The sequence below is a fragment of the Arachis ipaensis genome, chromosome B01, assembly GCF_000816755.2.
Source record: "Arachis ipaensis cultivar K30076 chromosome B01, Araip1.1, whole genome shotgun sequence".
Lineage (NCBI taxonomy): Eukaryota > Viridiplantae > Streptophyta > Magnoliopsida > Fabales > Fabaceae > Arachis > Arachis ipaensis.
In genome coordinates this window covers 67,686,812-67,697,825 of record NC_029785.2, presented here as the reverse complement: position 1 = coordinate 67,697,825, position 11,014 = coordinate 67,686,812, and the positions used below count along the sequence as shown (strand labels likewise).

Sequence of the window (11,014 nt, the reverse complement as noted above, 5' to 3'; positions counted from 1 at the left end):
AGAAACTCTACCGTTGAAAATACATAAGTGAAAGGTCCAGGCATGGCCGAGATGGCCAGCCCCACTGATCTAAGAACCAGGCATCCAAAGATGTCAAATACAATAGTAAGAGGTCCTATTTATAATAAACTAGCTACTAGGGTTTACATGAGTAAGTATTTGATGTATAAATCCACTTCCGGGGCCCACTTGTTGTGTGTTTGGGCTGAGCTTTAGTGTTGCACGTGCAGAGGCCATTTGTGGAGTTGAACGCCAGTTTTTGTGCCAGTTTGGGCGTTCAACTCTGGTTTTGGATCCTTTTCTGGCACTGGACGCCAGATTTGGGTAGAAAGCTGGCGTTGAACGCCAGTTTACGTCGTCAATTCTTGGCCAAAGTATGGACTATTATATATTTCTGGAAAGCCCTGGATGTCTACTTTCCAACGCAATTGGAAGCGTGCCATTTCGAGTTCTGTAGCTCCAGAAAATCCACTTTGAGTGCAGGGAGGTCAGAATCCAACAGCATCAGCAGTCCTTTTTCAACCTCTGAATCTGATTTCTGCTCAAGTCCCTCAATTTCAGCCAGAAAATACCTGAAATCACAGAAAAACACACAAACTCATAGTAAAGTCCAGAAATGTGAATTTAACACAAAATCTATTAAAAACCTCCCTAAAAGTAACTAGATCCTACTAAAAACATACTAAAAACAATGTCAAAAAGCGTATAAATTATCCGCTCATCAGTCACGCTTTTAAATGCGTGGCCTAAGCCTCCAAACTGTGCTCCAACTTCAAAGTGTGCCCCAAAGCTCTTTTTTCCTCCTTTTTAGCTTATTTTGTGCTTTTTGCTTCTTTTTCTTCTTATTTCCTACAAAATTTATAAAATCAAAAGATTAAGGAAATATACCATTTAAGTAGAAAAGCATTCATTATTCAAGCACAAATCATCAATTTCTTGTATGAATAAGCATAGAAAAACATGACATGGTGACATGTCTTCACTTCCTATCTAGGATTCATTCTGAAAAAGCTCAAGCATCACAAATACCTCGCAAAGAAGAATTCTCAGATGAACAACTCTTAGCCATTAGAGTTATGCGATGGTTTGCTAACATAACCTACTATAAGGCTGGGAGAATCATCCCTAAGGAATTTAATTGGAATAAAAGAAGGAAGCTAATTCATGACTCCCGCTACTTCATATGGGATGACCCATATCTGTTCGAGAGATATTCTGACAACATCATACGGAGGTGCATTTCCGAAGAAGAGATCAAAGATGTACTATGGCACTACCACGGTTCAGACAATGGCAGCCACTTTAGTGGAGAGAGGATAGCAGCTAAAGTACTTTAAAGTGGCCTCTATTGGCCCACTCTTCTCAAGGGCACCCAATCCTTTGTTGAAAAATACGATAGATGACAAAGATCTGGAAATCTATCTTGGAGACGTGAGATGCCACAAAATTTTGTACTTGAAGTGGAGTTTTTTTATGTGTGATAAACCCCAATTTTGTGGTTTATCTTGTGCTTATTTTAGGGGATTTTATCACCTTTTCCCACATTTATTCAATGAAATAGCATGGTTTTGTAATTCTCCGTTAAATTGTGGTTAAGTGTAAAAACATGCTTTTTAGGCCCTTAAATTGGTGATTTTAATTCACTTTAATTCCATTCGATGCCTTGATGTGTTTGTTAAGTGATTTTAGGTTCATAAGGCAAGTATTGGATGGAAGAAATGAAGAGAAAAGCATACAAAGTGGAGAATGCATGAGAAAACAAGGATTTGGAGTACATCAACCCATGCGCACGCGCAGCAGATGCGCACGCGTGGAAAGTGAAATTGCATGGCGACGCGTACGCGTGGATAGGAATTTTGGCAAGCGACGCACACGCGTGACCCACGCGTACGCATCGATGCTCGCACGTGACTCACTTAAAAGCAAAATTCTAGGGGCAAATTCTGAGCTGCCCAGGCCTAAATCCAACTTGTTTTTTAGGCTATTTCATGCAGAATTCAAGCTTGGGCAAAGGGGGAGTACCTAGTTAATCAACATGAGCCTTTAGTTAGTTTTCTAGAGAGAGAAGCTCCCTCTTCTCTCTAGAATTAGGTTAGGATTAGGTTAATTTCTCTTAGATCTAGATTTAATTACTTGATTTCATCTTGTTTCCTTTACAATCTCTTGTTTCTACACTCTAATTCTCTTAGTTCTCTTGTTAATTTTACTTTTATGTCTCTTTTATGTTCATGAATGCTCATGTTGGATTTGATTTACATGTAATGAAATTTGATGTTTGATGTTCTTTTATTGATGAATGGAGTTATTGATTTACTTTTCTTGCAAATGGGTAGTTGTTAGATTTTATTCTTCCTTGCAATTTATTATGCCTTCCATTTGTAACCACCAAGTGTTTGACAAAATGCTTGGTTGGGCTTTAGAGTAGATTTTGAGAATTCTTTGCTTGGAAAGAGTAATTAGGCAATCTTGAGTCTTGAAAGCCCAACCTATGTTGGTGATCGAGAGTTGTTAGTTAATATTATTTCCATTGACTCTAATCTCTGGCTAATTTAATTAGTGAGTTGATTAGGATTTTTGGATTGAGATTAACTAGTCTTGTTTGACTTTCTCTCATGGAAGATAACTTATACCTTCTTCCAATGTTAGAGATGATAAAATAAGACAAATTCTTGTTAATTATTGTTACTAGTGACTAGGATGGAAAGCCTATGATCTTAATTCTTGCCATGAATGTCTCTCTTTATTACTTGCCTTCTTTAGTTGCTTACTTGATTTACTTTTCTTGTCATTTATTTCCTTGCACCTTTATAAACCAAACCCACTTCGCACCTTCATAGCCAATAATTGACCACTTTGTTGCAATTCCTTGTGAGATGACCCGGAGTTTAAATACTTCGGTTAATTTTCATTGGGGTTTGTACTTGTGACAAAACCAAATTAAATTTGATGTGAGAATTGTTTGTTGGTTTGGAGCTATGCTTACAACGAAGTTCTTCTTTTCTATAAGAGAAAATCTAGACCGACGATAATTCTCGCTATCAATGTGTGGGGAGTTGATTTCATGGGACCTTTCCCCTCTTTAAACTCAAACATCTATATACTAGTGGTCGTTGACTATGTATTTAAGTGGGTGGAAGCCATACCCTCACTCACTAATAATGCTAAGGTTGTGATTAGCTTTTTGAAGAAGACAGTCTTCAACAGATTTGGGGTTCTAAAAACACTAATTAGTGATGGAGGAATCCACTTCTGTAACGAACAACTTGAAGCCCTTCTTAAAAAATATAGGGTGAGACACAAAGTGATAACTCCATATCATCTATAAACTAGCAGACAAGTAGAGGTCTACAATCGGGAACTAAAAGGAATCTTGGAAAAGATGGTTAATGCTTCCAGATAGGCTAGTCCAGAAAAATTGGAGATGCCCTATGGGCTTACCAAATAGCTTTCAAAACTCCAATTGGAATGTCACCATACCAACTGGTCTATGGCAAAGCATGTCATTTGCCAATTCAGTTAGAGCATAGAGCACTTTGAGCAATCAACTTCTTGAACTTTAATGCCAAAACAGTAGGTGAGAAGAGACTCCTTCAACTCAACGAGCTTGATGAATTCCAAAATCGAGGTTATGATAATGCTCAGCTATACAAAGAAAGAACAAAGTGGTGGCATGACAATAAGATCCTCTTAAAAGACTTTGAACTGGGCTAGAAGGTCTTGTTATTTAACTCACGATTGAAGCTATTTCCCAGAAAATTGAAAACAAGGTGGTCTGAACCATTTACAGTAAGTAAAATGTCACCTTATGGACATATTGAAGTGATGGAGGAAAATACTGGAAAGAGGTTCGTAGTCAATAGATAGAGATTAAAGCCATATCTTAGAGAAGAGGTAGATCAACAAAAATCAACCTAACTCCTATCTTAAGAAGTATCAATCGTCAAACTAGTGACGTTAAAGGAGCGCTTGTTGGGAGGCAACCTAACCACGGTCAGTGTCTTTTTCTTTTTCTTTTTCATTTAAGCATTCTATAATTGCATTCTTCTTTTTCCTTGTTCTTTGCACTTTCCCCATTTTGGTTTACGTTGTTTTTCAAAATTTCTAAAAAAAAGGGAGTGTGAATCCCAGCCCCCAAAGAGGGAGCCAGGCTCCTTCGATAAGGCATTGAGGGTGGAACCCAGCTCTATGTTTAGGAGCCCAGTGCCCAAATAATAGAGGTGCCCCGGGGCCACATATTTGAGTGGCACCCAGGTTCAATGCCTGGCACCCAGCACCAAGCAAAAGTATGCCCCTAAAAGACTCCCTAGGTAATGTATCTTCCCTCTAAAAAGATTTTAATTCTTATTTTTGTTCTTGATTTTTAAAGTTATCAAAAATTGGTTCTTCAAATTTTTGCATGCATGATTTTTCTTGTTTTCTCGTCTTTGCATGATCACCACTATGATTAACAGTCCTTTTTCCAATATTTTGCTCATTATCTTCCAATGCACATCCTCTACTCACACATGCATTCTCATAAAATAAGGGCTTGTGAAGAAAAAATACGAAGAAAGCCCGAGATAGAGACGGAGGATGAGGAAGATGATAATAACGATAAACTTGCACTACAAAAAAAAGAGTTTAAAATGGCATTTATATTACGGCGGTTTTAAAGAACCGCCATAATATTTAGATATTGCGGCATTCTTTGTTGTTGCCTTAATTAATTTGTATTTTGTGGCGATTTTTAGTAATACTGGCGGGTTTGAACCGCCATTGTCATTAGCTATATTTAAAATGCACAAATCGACCAAACCCTCATTTCAAAAATGATACCCTGTATCACTGTGTTCGAGCAAAAAGTTGAAACACTACGCGATCTCCTCCTGCTTCTCCTTCGACGGCGATCTTCTCCGGTGACGATCTCCTCCGACTCCGATCTCCTTCGGCAATGTTTGCTCCAGTGACAATCTCCTCCTGCGACGTCTGCTCCAACGATGATCTCCTCATGCAATGTTTGCTCCAGCGACGATCTCCCTCCTCCAACGTCTCCTCCAGCGACGATCTCCTCCGGCTTCCTCCTTGTCGTCCTCTGTGACCTCTCTGCCAAATCTTTAGTGTCTCCCTTTTGTTCTGGATCAGTAGGTCAACTTGCTACTTTTTCACATTATAGGGTTCAAAAGTACAAATTATTTCTATGCTTTGCTAGATTTTTTGCCAATTCGATTGAAAAATGAGAGTGCGTGAATACGTGGATATAAATTCCTTGTGATTTTCGTTGTTATTCATTTGGTACTGGTTTTTAAGATGAATTTGTTATTATTGGGGAAAAGTGAAACTGTGTATTTTGATTTTCTTATTTTTTCAGTGTGCTATAAGGTTTTGGTAGTGTGTTTGTGTTTTAGCTTGTAAATACTAAGTGGAGTATGTGAGAATGGCGCAGGGGAAAAGCTTTAGTGTCACTTATAAACGAGATATTGGATGAGGCAAATATTGAAGCTAGTAAGCTGGAGCTTGAAGCTGCGCTGTTTGTCTTGCGTGATGTTTTGGATGATATATTATCATTATTTTTAGAAAAGTCTCACGAAAAAGGAATAGAGGTGATACATATATATTATAGGGTAATTCTTAGATTTTTTCTGCAAATCAATTGTGTGGTAAATAGCATTTTATAATTCAGCTTTTTAGGAAATATTCACATAAGAAACTAGTATTGTTTTGTTCCAAATGACTATATGTCCCTCTTCATATCAATCATTAAAGATTGAAATTTTGTATGCGTAGCATTATGTTATTTTGAGAGGCCCCTTGATTAATTGACCTCAAAGAAATTGATTTGGGTTTTCAAAATTTAATAGTACCTTTTGGAGTTTGATAGTTATGAATTATATAGTTATATTGTCATTATTGTGACACGTTTTTCTTGGAGAATGATTTTGGTGCTTAATTACATTTTTGGCAGATGGGTGGAAGATAATTATGCCTCTGCTTCTGATGCTCTTTTAGCTGGAATGACAGCTGGTGCTGTAGAGTCTTTGATAAACTCTCCGTTTGAACTTATCAAGCTTCATAAACAGGTTTTCCTCAGCTTCATACATTCCGAACTCTACTTGTGCTTTGGAAAAAGTAGCCCAACCACCTTTAATTTCAAGATTACTGAGTGGCTGTTATCCTTTTTAAGGTTTGTTTCGAGCTCTCACTCTAATTAATCTTATTGACGAGTGTTGTTGATGGTTGCACTATGTAAAACCTATTTTACATCTTTCCCATTGGCATTGCTAATCAGATCCATGGCTATTTGTGTGTTAGTTTTTTGTAGAGCAATAAGTGGAAAGCTGAACAAGAACACAATTTCTCAGCTTGTGAAGACTTGTGATATAAGATTTATGCTCTCAGAATATTTGTCTTCTAGTGATGATTTGAAATCTCTTAGAATTGTGTAATATTGTCTTCAACATACTTAATTAGCAACTATTGTGTTTATAAGATTTATGAGGCACTGAAATTGTATGCCTTTGAGGCTTTGACTATAGAAGAATGACAATGATACTGGCTTTTCTACCTTAAGTGGATTTGTATTCAAATAGGTTTTCTTTTAAGAATAGTTGATTATTTTTTTCTTTTTTAAAGAAAGAATTTATCTTTTGGATGGGGAAGACTGAGGAGAAAACTATCTTTATATATTTGAGATGTCCAAGCATTTTCACTTTATCTTTCTATGAATTTAGGATGATATTGTCTTGTTTCCACTATATGTTGAGGCCATAAGGTTTGCATTTCATGAGGAGAGCATGGTTTGCACTGCAGTATGAACTGTAACCCTTAATGTTTATCACGGTGAGATTTTTCTTAATTATGACCAAAGGGAAAAATCAAGTTTTACTTCGTGGCAACTTTAACAAGGTTTCATTTGCCATTGCCAATGCTCTATGCCGAAGAAATATTCAGGTATTATTCAAACTAAAGTTTTATTATATATATATTCTCATGAAATATGAGAATTATTTCGAATACTTTAATTAACCATTCATAAATTCACTTGAAAAGTTCGTATGAATTGAAAGTAGGTAGCTTTATTGCATAAGGAAGAGCTGAAGATGCTTTAACACAGAGTCACAAAATCCAAAGGACGCTTTACTCTTTCACCAATCAATACTCCAAAGGTTTAATTATCCATATTTCATAATAATAAAATCATAAAAGCTTTTGCTAACTAATTTCAACTATTTTTCGTAAAATAATACTCCATGCGCCAAGTAGTAGTTAGTTAATAGTCTTGTGCTCTTGTTTATAAATTTCTTATATTAAAGGATAAATCACCTAAATAAATTATTTGGGATAAAATTTTACATGAATATTTTTATTTTAATTTGGCTATGTTTTAATTTAATTCTTTTTTTATGAAAATTATGATTTCTTATGACATATTCTACTTAATTTTCAGTTGGTGACGATGTTGTAAATAGATATATATAACCAGTGCACCTCATGTAGATTACTTCTCAAACTTGATTTCATTTTTTAGGAAGCAGAGCATAGATTTTAATAAACTCGTCTCTGATACTTTGACGTAAGCTTCATAAATTTATCTCTCTTTCATCTTGTAGCTTGAGACTTTCTTGTGTCCTGAAAGAGCAATTGTGGTTACTTCATTAGTAAATACTAAGACAGAAAACCGGGACCAGATTCAACCTCTACAATAATTGCAGTTGTTGATGACATTGAGGATAACCTATACTACTTCAGTGATATTGTCTTCGCTTGAATACCTGATATTGGGACGCTAATAACAGACAACTTTCTGGTGGTTCTGATATTTGCATTACTTTTTCCTTCCTTGAGGATAGTTGTTGATAATGTATAAAACCTCACTTTATGACATTCTCATTTCACCTGGATCCACTTAGGTAGATTTTTGTTCTTATTATGTAGCTGGTTCTTATTAATGTTTAGTAGTACATTAATCCAGGAAATGTAAAGTGGTGTTGTCACTTCTCTCTACTTACTTTGTTGCATACTAAGGATACTCAAAATCAAAGATTTGGCAAATACCATAGTTGCTGCTCTTTTTTATCCCTTAGAGGCCTTTACACAGAGTTCTTAGGGGTAAATTCAATGGTTATATATCCGGTGATGGTTTCACATCTAAAACTGAAGTGTCAGAAAATGATAATCTTAATAGCTATGATCCAAGATGTTCGATGGTCAATGCTCCATACGTATCTAGTTCTTCAGGGTTTCATTTAGCCCATGCTCGCTCACAAAATGATTATAGCAGTTCAAATTTGTCTTTAAGGTAAAAGGCTTTTAAGTCATACTTTCTTGTACTAATGTCAAGTTACACTAAGAACTGTTCTCTCTATTTGTTTTCCTGCTTGTCACTGGAACTGGGCATGTCAATGATTGTATCATTCCTGCCCAAACAGTCCTGGATATGTTAATGAGTGTATCATATTGTGTTGTATTAGAGAAATTAATAGCTTTTTGGTTCACACATACATACATCCTTTTGATGTTGCTCGTTGAGTTAAAACATATTTGAATACAGCAAATTGCAACTTAGGAGTTTATATATGTATGATTTGGGTCAAGTTACCAACTTAGAAGTTTATACATATTGCAACTTTTGATTTTAACTGCAATAGTGTTACTTGCCAAGTTATTTCATTCCTATAATAGCTAGTCTTAATGTATGGTTATGATATGCAGGGAATGAAGATAAACCACACAAAACCAACTTATCTGAATGTGTTTTAGAAGAAATGTCCAAGCTCTATTCACAGAATGCTTCTATGTTTTCTGATCGCTACTGTCCTCTCTATTCTCCTGTGAAACAGCTTGATTGTGATTCCATGTGAGCTTTTCAAAGTGGCTATTTTTGTTATTTTCTGCATGTACTTTTTTCTCTCTAATTGTGTGTTAGTAGGTAATCTTTTGTCTTAAATATTTGATTCCAGTAAGTTGGATTTCTCGTTTAAAAAGTGATGCTTCATGGTTTCAATGCAGAAAGGTGGAAGCTAGCTCTAGCTACATTCACCCATCCATCGAGAGGTTGCTATAGATTCATAATGGGGAATTAATGTGCACTGGTATTTCCAAGCCTGATGAAAGAAATATGGGTACCTTTTAAATTGTCAAATTCATTTGTTTGGGTACCCTTCCTTCTTCTGGTCTTGACAACTTTATTTATTTAAATTTTAAGTTTTTAACTCATGATATGTTTAATTTGCTTGGTTTTGCATATGCAAATAACTTAATCTCTAATGTTGCAAAAAGGTTTCTGCAGGAGATTGATGCAGCGCATCAGCGAAGGTGGGACTCTGATTGTTAATTGATATCTGCGTGATTTTAAGGAGGCAAAAAAGCTAGGTAGGTAAGAAAGAAATCACAAGGAAGCACAAGCTGTTCGGGCTGCTGCAATTGCTGCTGCGGCATCTTCTAGGGTTTCTTCCTTCCGAAAAGACTCTCTAGATGAATCTATGTAACAAGAGGTCATATATACTTGTGCCTTTCTCAACTTTCATATATCAAGCAAGCAGTACTTGTGCTTGTTCTTATTGACAACAGGAGGTCATATATACTAGTTCTTATTTACAGAATTTGTTGAAGTTGGATGCTTTAAGTGGGAGGAATGGTGCTGATTCTCAGCCAATGCCAAGAGCCAAAGAGACACTTTCAAGAGTAGCTATGACAAGAACGTCATCAGAGAAATATTCTGATTTCAGCTTGCCAACCTCAGAATATTCTAAGGAGCAATCTAAATCATGTGATATCTGCAGACGATCCGAGACTTTGTTTAAATCTGATTATGTGAGAAGCTTGAGGCAGAAAAAAATGGACTTTGTATGCCTCATTGTTTTATTTAATTTAAAGTAGTAACCGATAGAAAATGTCACTTTTAGCTGGTGAAAACGGCGGTTTCAAATGCCGTATTAATCAATAAAAGCACCACTGTCAGGGTAAAAATGGCGGTTCATAAATGCCATTTTATCCAACAAAAATTGCCATTTTAACCTGGTAAAAATGGCAGATTTAAAATGCCATTTCAACCAACCCAAAAGCGCCGTTTTATTTGGAAATAACGGCGGTTTGAACCGTCGTTTTAATCTATCAAAAAACCGCCGTTTTAACTTTGGAATTATGGCGGTTTTCAGAAAACCGTCATAATAACCAGAATGGCGCTCATAATTACGTCATTTTTTAAACCCCATACTTGGTAATAATGGCGGTTGAAACCGCCGTAAATACCAAAAAACCGCCGTAATTACCAAAATTTTGTGTAGTGTTGGGAAATTTATTTATTTTTTTAGTGGTTAGTTTTCTTTCATTTTCTTCTTCTTTAGCTTTGTCTTCGTTTTTTTTTCCTATCTCTTTCTCTCTTCGCATTATGTTTTTATTTCTTTATGTTCTTTGTGTTTCTTCTAAGTGCTTACTACTTGTACTTGTCCCCTATGCACTGCACTGATATGAAGGGAGTAACTTTTTAATGAAAAGATTGAATAATAAACAAAGAAGTTCCATTAAAATGTAATGTTCGTTAGTATCATGATTATATTCCATAGACTTAAAGTATTTGAATAAATTTTGAGAAAAGGGGAGATAGAATCTCTAGAAACAAAAGTTTAGAGACATATTATACATCCAAGACCTTGAAGCAGTGATTAAAAAAAGTATGGGAAGATCGAAAAATTAAATTAGGCTCTAAAGACCAATGACTAGAGCTCAGTTATGTGCTTGTGATGTTTGTGTTTCAAGAAAAGACTTGGGCAATTAAATCTGAGAGGTGCCTCATCACCCGATAACTTGGGCCAACTGGCTCGGGATCATCGATTAAAAGCCCACATTAAAGAGTTACCTTAAAAAAAACACTTAGAGTCCAAAGAGGCTCTGGACATTGATGTCTGGATGAACAAAAAAAAATTCCTAGTTATGTGCTTCTGGTGTGATTGTGTCAAGGAGAGTCTTAGGTAATTAGATCCGAAGGGTGCTTTATCACCCAGTAACTTGGGTCAACTGGATTGCAAAGTAAAATGCT

General features: G+C 36.0%; 1 long non-coding RNA gene across 1 annotated transcript; it reads left to right on the top strand.

Moving 5' to 3' along the window:
- On the top strand, positions 6,600-9,819 carry LOC107618306. The gene is made up of 4 exons (XR_001615188.2): positions 6,600-6,927; positions 7,047-7,142; positions 9,349-9,470; positions 9,577-9,819. It is a non-coding gene; the product is annotated as an uncharacterized LOC107618306 (long non-coding RNA).